Below are 11,326 nucleotides of genomic sequence, written 5' to 3'. Positions count from 1 at the left end.
CCTTTTGAATGATAGCAACTATGTAACTGGATGCTTTATTGTTACATACAAAAAATATAATTTAAAAACATATTAAAAAAGGAAGCAGAAAATGATACAATACATACATCAGATGGTTTACAAGACAGATATAAGTGGATATTGTATGCTCTATATACTCAACAAATGATGGTATGTCGACCCCCAGAGGCACAAAAGTGCTTAGATGCTGGTAAACACTATACTCAAAAGTGCTTTTATCGGGGGGCAATGTACCAATGGAGACCCTTAAATAAGTACTTTATTGGATTTTTTTTGCTGGTCTCCCAGAGCTGATTGTTGTGGTGTGTTTAGCCAGGAACCTCAGAAGTGACTTGGCCATGAGTAGTAGTGATAGAGATGTAATGTAATGAGGAGAGGGGGGTCATCCAGGTCAGTTCAGGGAGAGGAAACATCTATCTCTGTAATATGCGACATGGAGAGAAAGGAGCTGCTGCACATCACACCTATGGCTGATACTAATGCCACTCAACTATGTTTAAAAATTGATCAAATTATATACCAACATCCTGGCGTTGGTTTTTAAATGTAGCCAAGTAGCATTAGTGTAAGCCATTGGTGCGAGGTGCAACGCTCCTTTTTCTCCCAGTCCGTATTTTACATTTCTCTCTTTTTTGTCAGTGTTGGCATTCCTCCTGGTAAGACCCACATGACCACAATCAGCAGGAGACACCTGGGCACACATGACCTATCCCTCCTATTTTTCCCATTCTATCTGCAGGAGTAATGGAGAGTGTTTTAGACCTTGTTCACACGTGTGTTGTTTGGTGGCAGCCTTCTCCGCCGGCGGTGCCTGCTGGGTTATGGGGGGGGGGGGCCTTTGGGATTGGTCCTGCAGCAGTGGGGTTGCAGGGCTGTTCTATGGCCTCCCTTCCCTGTTTGTGCATGCCTTGCGGGGACGGTGGTCGCTGACTGGCACGGTGGTGAGTTAGTGTAGGGGCCCATGTGAACCAGGAGACCTGCACGCTGGTACATGGAGCAATATGGTTTGATCAAATTATATACCAACATCCTGGCGTTGGTTTTTAAATGTAGCCAAGTGGCATTAGTCTCAGCCATAGGTGGGATGTGCAGCAGCTCCTTTCTCTCCCAGTCCATATTTTACCTATCTCTGTAATAATTTCTTACTCTGATCAACTGTGGTTGACATCAGGGAGCAATAGACTGACTATGGCAGATGATACAACCTATTGTTCCCTGCTGTCCTCATGGCGGGGTACAGGTAGAGGCCAATAATAATACAGATAGATGTCATTCTAAAGTGTTTGTGATTGAGTGGTATAAATGCTGAGAGTGTTTTATGGGTGTAACGGGGGGTTGATCTCCTATAGGAGCTGCTGTATAAATGTAAACATTTGGGCTGTCTGTGATATTAGGGTTAGTTGTCCAGAAACAATATTGTAGAGGAGGTTAGAAAAGCGGATGGATGGTAGAAAATCCCACATTACAAGGATATGAAGGATTGTACAGTCCCTGATCGCCACCTGCTGGTAACACTGTCTTACTGCAGCATTATATCTATTCCTCACAGCTACAGAAATGTGCTGGAAATGCCACTTTTTATACTCATTTATAAATTATTTGTATTCAAGGCACATGAAGCAATAAGAAGTGTCTGCCCACATATAAATTCCCATACTGACACAATGTGAGAAAACTTATTGTGTCTTTAAGCAAAAGGAGATAGAAAGGTGTATATCCTCCCTGTGTGTTAAAATTCAGGTTCTCAGTAATAAGATTTTGATTGAATGAAATCCCCCCCCCCCCCCCATATACTCCAGAGAGAGAGAGAGAGAGAGAGAGAGAGAGAGAGAATCAGCAGCATGAATGGCATTATATAGCAGTACTGAGCAGTGTACGCTGAGAGATGTGGGTGGGATATAATACTCACTAGTCCTCCGTGTCTCTCTCAGCCTCTGTGTCTTTCCAGCCTATACTCCTCTGCTCACCATAGACTTCTGTGGACAGCTGACACCTCAGTGAGCTGATCCCTCTGGTGATAGATCTCAGCAGTTTATCAGGGTGACAATGAGAATAGGTGGGAGAGGGGATGAGGAAAGAAGCCTGATAACTGGAGAAAGAGGTATTTTCCTCTAATACAGTGCTGGTGTTTGTTCGGACCTTATGGCTGGGCCTCGGCCTTGTTGTCCCACATTGCTGGATTGCTGTAGATCCTGTACCCCACGTCTGGTTGTGTCACCCCCCCCCCCCCTTTCTGGATTCTTTTGTTTTTGATCTGTCACAGGTATTTTATTAGAAGCAGGGATTAATGTTGTCTGTATTGGTGTGAGCGAGCAATATACTGGTGGTGTGTGGTCTGAGCTTATGGCTGGGCCTTGGTTACAGTTCAAGTGTTTTAAAGGTCATAATTATTTAGGTGTTTTGCTGGTGTTCATGTATTAAATAAATCATTTACTTATTTAATCTTTAATAAAATATGCACCTATAGGTGAAAACTAAATGAAGAAAAGGAGGAAGTTTGGTAATCTGTATCCAAATTATATCTCACATGGATAAATGATGGATAAGAGATGGATAAATCTGGGTCCATGTGTCAGTAAGTGTCATACAATGCTGGTAAAGCCCATCTGGGGTCACCCTGTCATTGCTTCTCCCTCCTGTATATTTCTCTATAACAGATGTATACGAGCAGTTTACATAACATATTCCCATAGGAATAAGATATCATTGTAAACTAGATTTGCATTTCCAGGGAAATACATAGTGCTTGAAAAGAGCGCCCCTTTACCAGTGACTTCCAGAGCGCCCCTTTACCAGTGACTTTCCTTTAAGAGAAACTTTAACCCTTGATACCCTCCCTTTAAGAGCGACTTTGGTACAGTCCCTTTAAGAGCAACTTTGGTACAGTTCCTTAAGGAGGGACTTGGTGACAACGCTTTGAGTAACCTATATACTGTCCATTTAAGACCAGCTTAAGTACTTTCCCTTTAAAAGCGACTAAGGTACCACCCTTTGAAGACCAGCTTAAGTACTTACCCTTTAAGAGTGGCTTGGGTACCGTCCCTTTAAGAGCGACTTGGGTACCGGCCCTTTAAGAGTGGCTTGGGAAACGTCCCATTAAGAGTGGCTTGGGTACCGTCACTTTAAGAGCGGCTTGGGTAACATCCCTTTAAGAGCGACTCATGCAATGCCCCTTAAAGAGTGACTTGGGTACCGTCCCTTTAAGAGCAACTTGGGTATTGTTCCTTTAAGAGAGACTTACATACGTCCCTTTAAGAGCGAATTGGGTACCGTCCCTTTAAGAGGGACTTGAGTAGCGTCCCTTTAAGAGGGACTTGGGTAACGTCCCTTTAAGAGTGACTTATTTAATGCCCCTTTAAGAGAAACTTGGGTATTGTCCCTTTAAGAGCGACTTTAGTACCATCCCTTTAAGAGCGACTTGGGTACCGTCCCTTTAAGAGCGACTTGGGTACCGTCCCTTTAAGAGCGACTTGGTACAGTCCCATTAAGAGCGACTCTGGTCTAATGGTATAGAAAGATCATTGCTCGGTTACCATGACAATCTAACTTATGTCAGTGAGACAAAATCGTTAAGGACCTTCCATCTTTACGTCTTCTATTGGCCAATAGTGGACATGTGACTGTGGATGGTGTGATACATTGCCTGACAAGGCCTTAGAGTTCCTATTGGCTGCTTTATTTCAGCTATTTACATATGTGCTGTGATTGGCTCTTAGCGTTTACAGTGTGGCCATTATTTGCAATGGGCCATTATATTTTATGGGAAATTAGGGGTCTTTAAACGTGAATTTCTTTAAAATGACAAATCCGATCGAAACCAAAAATAGATAGCACACCACACACCGCCGAGGGCTTCAAAACGCAGTTTGAACGGAGTGTGTGCGCAAAGTGGTTCGGGCTGTATTAATCGCAGAAAAATGGCTGGAAGAAGAAGAATACGGATTACAATATAATACTAGATTTGCATTTCCAGGGAAATACATAGTGCTTGAAAAGAGCGCCCCTTTACCAGTGACTTCCATTTAACTTTAATCCTGGGTGCCGTCCCTTTAAGAGCGACTTGGGTCCCATCCCTTTAAGAGCAACTTGGCTCCCGTCCCTTTAAGAGCGACATGGGTCCCTTTAGGAGTGACCTGGGTCACTTTAAGAGCGACGTGGGTCCCTTCGCTCTTGAAGGGACCCAGGTCACTCTTAACGGACCCCAGGTCGCTCTTAAAGGGACCCAGGTCGCTTTTAAAGGTACCTAGATCACTCTTAAAGGGTCCCAGGTCGCTCTTAAAGGTACCCAGGTCGCTCTTAAAGGGACCCAGGTCTCTCTTAATGGAACCCATTTCGCTATTAAAGGGACCCAGATCACTCTTAAAGGGACCAATTTCATTCTAAAAGGGCCCCAGGTCGCTCTTAAAGGGCCCCCGTTGCACTTAAAGGGACCCAAATGGCTTTTAAAGGGACCCAGGTCGCTCTTAAAGGGACCCATTTCGCTCTTAAAGGGACCCAGATCGCTCTTAAAGGGACCAATTTCACGCTTAAAGGGACCCATTTCACTCTTAAGGGGACCCAGTTCGCTCTTAAAAGGACCCATTTTGCTCTTAAAGGGACATATTTCGCTCTAAAAGGGACATATTTCGCTCTTAAAGGGACCCAGGTCGCTCTTAAAGGGACATATTTCGCTCTTAAAGGGACCCAGGTCGCTCTTAAAGGGACCCAGGTCGCTCTTAAAGGGACCCAGGTCGCTCTTAAAGGGACCCAGGTCGCTCTTAAAGGGACCCATTTCGCTCTTAAAGGGACCAATTTCACTCTTAAAGGGACCAATTTCACGCTTAAAGGGACCCAAATGGCTTTTAAAGGGACCCAGGTCGCTCTTAAAGGGTCCCATTTCGCTCTTAAAGGGACCCAGATCGCTCTTAAAGGGACCCAGATCGCTCTTAAAGGGACCCAGGTCGCTCTTAAAGAGACCCAGGTCGCTCTTAAAGGGACCCATTTTGCTCTTAAAGGGACCCATTTCACTCTTAAAGGGACCCAGGTTGCTCTTAAAAGGACCCATTTTGCTCTTAAAGCGACATATTTCGCTCTTAAAGGGACCCAGATCGCTCTTAAAGGGACCAATTTCCCTCTTAGAGGGACCAATTTCGCTCTTAAAGGGACCAATTTCGCTCTTAAAGGGACCCAGGTCGCTCTTAAAAGGACATATTTTGCACTTAAAGGGACATATTTTGCTCTTAAAGGGACCCAGGTCGCTCTTAAAGGGACCCATTTTGCTCTTAAAGGGACCCATTTCGCTCTTAAAGGGACCCAGATCGCTCTTAAAGGGACCCATTTCGCTCTTAAAGGGACCCAGGTCGCTCTTAAAGGGACCCATTTTGCTCTTAAAGGGACCCAGGTCGCTCTTAAAGGGACCAATTTCACGCTTAAAGGGACCAATTTTGCTCTTAAAGGGACCCAGGTCGCTCTTAAAGGGACCCATTTTGCTCTTAAAGGGACATATTTCGCTCTTAAAGGGACATATTTTGCTCTTAAAGGGACCCAGATCGCTCTTAAAGGGACCCATTTCGCTCTTAAAGGGACCCAGATCGCTCTTAAAGGGACCCAGATCGCTCTTAAAGGGACCCAGGTCGCTCTTAAAGAGACCCAGGTCGCTCTTAAAGGGACCCATTTTGCTCTTAAAGGGACCCATTTCACTCTTAAAGGGACCCAGGTTGCTCTTAAAAGGACCCATTTTGCTCTTAATGCGACATATTTCGCTCTTAAAGGGACCCAGATCGCTCTTAAAGGGACCAATTTCCCTCTTAGAGGGACCAATTTCGCTCTTAAAGGGACCAATTTCACTCTTAAAGGGACCCAGGTCGCTCTTAAAAGGACATATTTTGCACTTAAAGGGACATATTTCGCTCTTAAAGGGACCCAGGTCGCTCTTAAATGGACCAATTTCACTCTTAAAGGGACCAATTTCGCTATTAAAGGGACCAATTTCGCTCTTAAAGGGACCCAGGTCGCTCTTAAAAGGACATATTTTGCTCTTAAAGGGACATATTTCGCTCTTAAAGGGACCCAGGTAGCTCTTAAAGGGATCAATTTCACTCTTAAAGGGACCAATTTCGCTCTTAAAGGGACCCAGGTTGCTCTTAAAGGAACATATTTTGCTCTTAAAGGGACCCAGGTCGCTCTTAAAGGGACATATTTTGCTCTAGAAGGGACCCAGGTTGCTCTTAAAAGGACCCATTTTGCTCTTAAAGCGACATATTTCGCTCTTAAAGGGACCCAGATCGCTCTTAAAGGGACCAATTTCCCTCTTAGAGGGACCAATTTCGCTCTTAAAGGGACCAATTTCGCTCTTAAAGGGACCCAGGTCGCTCTTAAAAGGACATATTTTGCACTTAAAGGGACATATTTCGCTCTTAAAGGGACCCAGGTCGCTCTTAAATGGACCAATTTCACTCTTAAAGGGACCAATTTCGCTATTAAAGGGACCAATTTCGCTCTTAAAGGGACCCAGGTCGCTCTTAAAAGGACATATTTTGCTCTTAAAGGGACATATTTCGCTCTTAAAGGGACCCAGGTTGCTCTTAAAGGGATCAATTTCACTCTTAAAGGGACCAATTTCGCTCTTAAAGGGACCCAGGTTGCTCTTAAAGGAACATATTTTGCTCTTAAAGGGACCCAGGTCGCTCTTAAAGGGACATATTTTGCTCTAGAAGGGACCCAGGTTGCTCTTAAAGGGACCAATTTCGCTCTTAAAGGGACATTGGTCGCTCTTGAAGGGACATATTTCGCTCTTTAAAGGACCCAGTTCGCTCTTAAAAGGGACCCGGGCCGCTCTTAAAGGGACCCAGGTCACTCTAGAGACATGGGTCTCTTTAAGAGCGACATGGGTCCCATACCTTTTGGAGTGTCCCTTCCGACTTGGGTCCCGTCCCTTTAAGAGCGACTTGGGTCCCACCACTTTAAGAGTGCCTTGGGTAACTTTAAGAACGACTTGGGTCCCTTTAAGAGCGACATGGCTCCCGTCCCTTTAAGAGCAACTTGGGTCCCTTTAAGAGCGACATGGCTCCCGTCCCTTTAAGAGAGACCTGGGTCCCTTTAAGAGCGATCTGAGTACTTATAATGGTAAAGATCATTGCTCGGTTACCATGACAATCTTACTCATGTCGGGGAGACAAAATCGTTAAGGACCTTCCATATATTACATCTTCTATTGGCCAATAGTGGACATGTGACTGTGGATGGTGTGATACATTGCATGACGAGACCTTAGAGTTCCTATTGGCTGCTATATTTCAGCTATTTGCATATGTGCTGTGATTGGCTGTTAGCGGTTAGAGTGTGGCCATTATTTGCAATGGGCCATTATTTTCTATGGGAAATTTGGGGTCGTTTAACTTAAATTTCTTAAAAACGACAAATCCGATCGAAACGAAAAATAGATAGCACACCACACACCGCCGAGGGCTTCGAAACGCAGTTTGAACGGAGTGTGTGCACAAAGCGGTTCGGGCTGTATTACGCGCAGAAAAATGGCTGGAAGAAGAAGAAGAAGAAGAAGAAGAAGAAGAATACGGATTACAATATAGTGCTTTTCAAGCACTATAATAACCACTGAACGCTCTGTTACTTTTCTCTGCTCTCTATTACATTCTAATATAGAAATGTAATGGGGGACGAGGAAGGAGGTTTTTGTACGGCTCTGTATCACTGTGTGAGAGGAAAGCTACCCTGCTGACAGTAATAACCTGCTGCATCCTCCTCTGTCACTCCTCTGATTGTTAGCTTGTAGTTAGTATAAGGAGATCCATCACTAACACCAGTAAACCGGTCCGGGACTCCTGTATATCTGCTGGTTGCAGAATAGATAAGAAGCTTTGGCCGTTCTCCTGGTTTCTTTTGGTACCAGGCTAAATTATCATATATACCCTGACTGGCCGTACATGAGATGGTGAGTGTATCTCCTGGGGACACAGCCATATACTCCGGAGTCTGAGTCAGCACAATCTCTCCACAGGATCCTGAGGATTAGAAGAGACATATTCATTACTGATAAATCTATGGATCTATCCTAGAAATCCTGATCTGATGATGGATGCCGCTGTATAGATTTCTCCACACACAGTCCTGGAATGGTCCTAATCTCTCACCCTGAATAGAAAGGAAGATCACAGCCAGCAGATAACTGCGAGAAACCATCTTGGTGTTTCTGGAGTGTCAGATAGAAACTATAAGATGTGTCAGTGTGTACAATGAGATGTATATAGAGAGTGACGGGGGAGGTTACAGGAGCCCCCAGAGACTGTGTATGGAAATACTGGGGACATGCAAATCCTGTGGTTACACTGTCACCGTCTCTGGAGGGTTTATAGGTGTAACAGCAGGTGACAGAATATTCTATCATATAGTGAGACTATTCGAACTTATCGAAAAAGAAGACTCTGACATTTCCATATAATTAGTACCTGATAGGTGTAGTAGTTATTCTTTGACTCTAACAAACCACAATACTAGCCAATAACTAATGTCAGGAGACCTCCATTGCTGGGACATAATGGGTTTTGGGGGCAAATATGTTTTTGGGTCAGTATTACTATCCCCGTCTATGGTATATATTCTGATTACAATCTCCTTCCATCAGCATAAGATCTAATATCAGACACTGCTACTAGATAGACTAGCTGGACTCTCTGTGCACCTCTAGTCTATTGCTTTTATCATATTTACCATCAGCTGCAGCAATATCATATGGAGCTCACACTGGCTGATACAGATGTTCTTGTCTCCCTGACAGATATCCTACTGCTGCTCTCATCCCATTGGGGAGATTCTGACACTAATCTATATGAACCAAGCCAGGTGCAGGGGGAAACTATAATGGTGAATGTGCTGCATCTCTGGAGTCCCTGGATGTCACCTTCTGTAACCTCTTATGCTGTCTTAGTGCAGAATGAGGAAAGATCTTCCTGTATCCCTATATAGAACAAAGCTTCATATGCCCAAATTATCCTTATATGAACTGACTCAAGGATAAGGGGGACATTGCCATGAGTGTATCATATAAGTCAGCTTGATGACATTTGTAAGACAAAATGTTACTCTGAGGAGGACAGCCGGCGAGGAGGGGCTTATATATATAGTGTAGTGTGAACAGTTCTCAACTGGGTTTCCCTCTGTTCTCATATACGATATCGGATATAAAAACCAACTAGATTTGCATTTCCAGGGAAATACATAGTGCTTGAAAAGAGCGCCCCTTTACCAGTGACTTCCATTTAACTTTAATCCTGGGTGCCGTCCCTTTAAGAGCGACTTGGGTCCCATCCCTTTAAGAGCAACTTGGCTCCCGTCCCTTTAAGAGCGACATGGGTCCCTTTAGGAGCGACCTGGGTCGCTTTAAGAGCAACGTGGGTCCCTTCGCTCTTAAAGGGACCCAAGTCACTCTTAACGGAACCCAGGTCGCTCTTAAAGGGACCCAGGTCGCTCTTAAAGGGTCCCAGGTCGCTCTTAAAGGTACCTAGGTCGCTCTTAAAGGGACCCAGGTCGCTCTTAAAGGGACCCAGGTCGCTCTTAATGAGACCCATTTCACTCTAAAAGGGACCCAGGTCGCTCTTAAAGGGACCCAGGTCGCTCTTAAAGGAACCAATTTCGCTCTTAATGAGACCCATTTCACTCTAAAAGGGACCCAGGTCGCTCTTAAAGGGACCCCGTTGCACTTAAAGGGACCCAAGTGGCTCTTAAAGGGAACCAGGGGGCTCTTAAAGGGACCCAGGTCGCACTTAAAGGGACCCATTTTGCTCTTAAAGGTACATATTTCGCTCTTAAAGGTACATATTTCGCTCTTAAAGAGCCCCAGGTCGCTCTAAGAGGACCCAGGTAACTCTTAAAGGGACATATTTAGCTCTTAAAGGGCCCCAGGTCGCTCTTAGAGGGACCCAGGTCACTCTTAAAGGGCCCCAGGTCACTCTTAAAGGGACTTATTTCGCTCTTAAAGGGACTTATTTCGCTCTTAAAGGGACCCATTTCACTCGTAAAGGGACATATTTCGCTCTTAAAGGGACCCAGGTCGCTCTTAAAGGGACCCTGGACGCTCTTAAAGGGACCCTGGACGCTCTTAAATGGACCCTGGACGCTCTTAAAGGGACCCTGGACGCTCTTAAAGGGACCAAGGTCGCTCTTAAAGGGACCCATTTTGCTCTTAAAGGGACATATTTTGATCTTAAAGGGACCTAGGTCGCTCTTACAGGGACCAATTTCACTCTTAAAAGGACCAATTTCACGCTTAAAGGGACCCATTTCGCTCTTAAAGGGACCCATTTCGCTCTTAAAGGCACCCAGGTCGCTCTTAAAGGGACCAATTTCACTCTTGAAAGGACCAATTTCACGTTTAAAGGGACCCATTTCACTCTTAAAGGGACCCAGGTCGCTCTTAAAAGGACCCATTTTGCTCTTAAAGGGACATATTTCGCTCTTAAAGGGACATATTTTGCTCTTAAAGGGACATATTTCACTCTTAAAGGGACATATTTTGCTCTTAAAGGGACCTAGGTCGCTCATAAAGGGACCAATTTCGCTTTTAAAGGGACCCAAGTCGCTCTTAAAGGGACCCAGGTCGCTCTTAAAGGGACATATTTTGCTCTTGAAGGGACATATTTCGCTCTTAAAGGGACCCAGGTCGCTCTTAAAGGGACCAATTTCGCTCTTAAAGGGACCCATTTCGCTCTTAAAGGGACCCAGGTCGCTCTTAAAAGGACCCATTTTGCTCTTAAAGGGACATATTTCGCTCTTAAAGGGACCCAGGTCGCTTTTAAAGGGACCCATTTTGCTCTTAAAGGAACCAATTTTGCTCTTAAAGGGACCCAGGTCGCTCTTAAAGGGACATATTTTGCTCTTGAAGGGACATATTTCGCTCTTAAAGGGACCCAGGTCGCTCTTAAAGGGACCAATTTCGCTCTTAAAGGGACCCATTTCGCTCTTAAAGGGACCCAGGTCGCTCTTAAAAGGACCCATTTTGCTCTTAAAGGGACATATTTCGCTCTTAAAGGGACCCAGGTCGCTTTTAAAAGGACCCATTTTGCTCTTAAAGGGACCAATTTTGCTCTTAAAGGGACCCATTTCACTCTTAAAGGGACATATTGTGCTCTTAAAGGGACCCAGGTCGCTCTTAAAGGGACCAATTTCGCTCTTAAAAGGAACCCAAGTCGCTCTTAAAGGGACCCAGGTCGCTCTTAAAGGGACATATTTCGCTCTTGAAGGGACATATTTCGCTCTTAAAGGGACCCATTTCGCTCTTAAAGGGACCAATTTCGCTCTTAAAGGGACCCAT

The sequence above is a fragment of the Dendropsophus ebraccatus genome, chromosome 7 (genome assembly GCF_027789765.1).
Source record: "Dendropsophus ebraccatus isolate aDenEbr1 chromosome 7, aDenEbr1.pat, whole genome shotgun sequence".
NCBI classification, from domain to species: domain Eukaryota; kingdom Metazoa; phylum Chordata; class Amphibia; order Anura; family Hylidae; genus Dendropsophus; species Dendropsophus ebraccatus.
Note: the sequence above shows the minus strand (reverse complement) of the source record.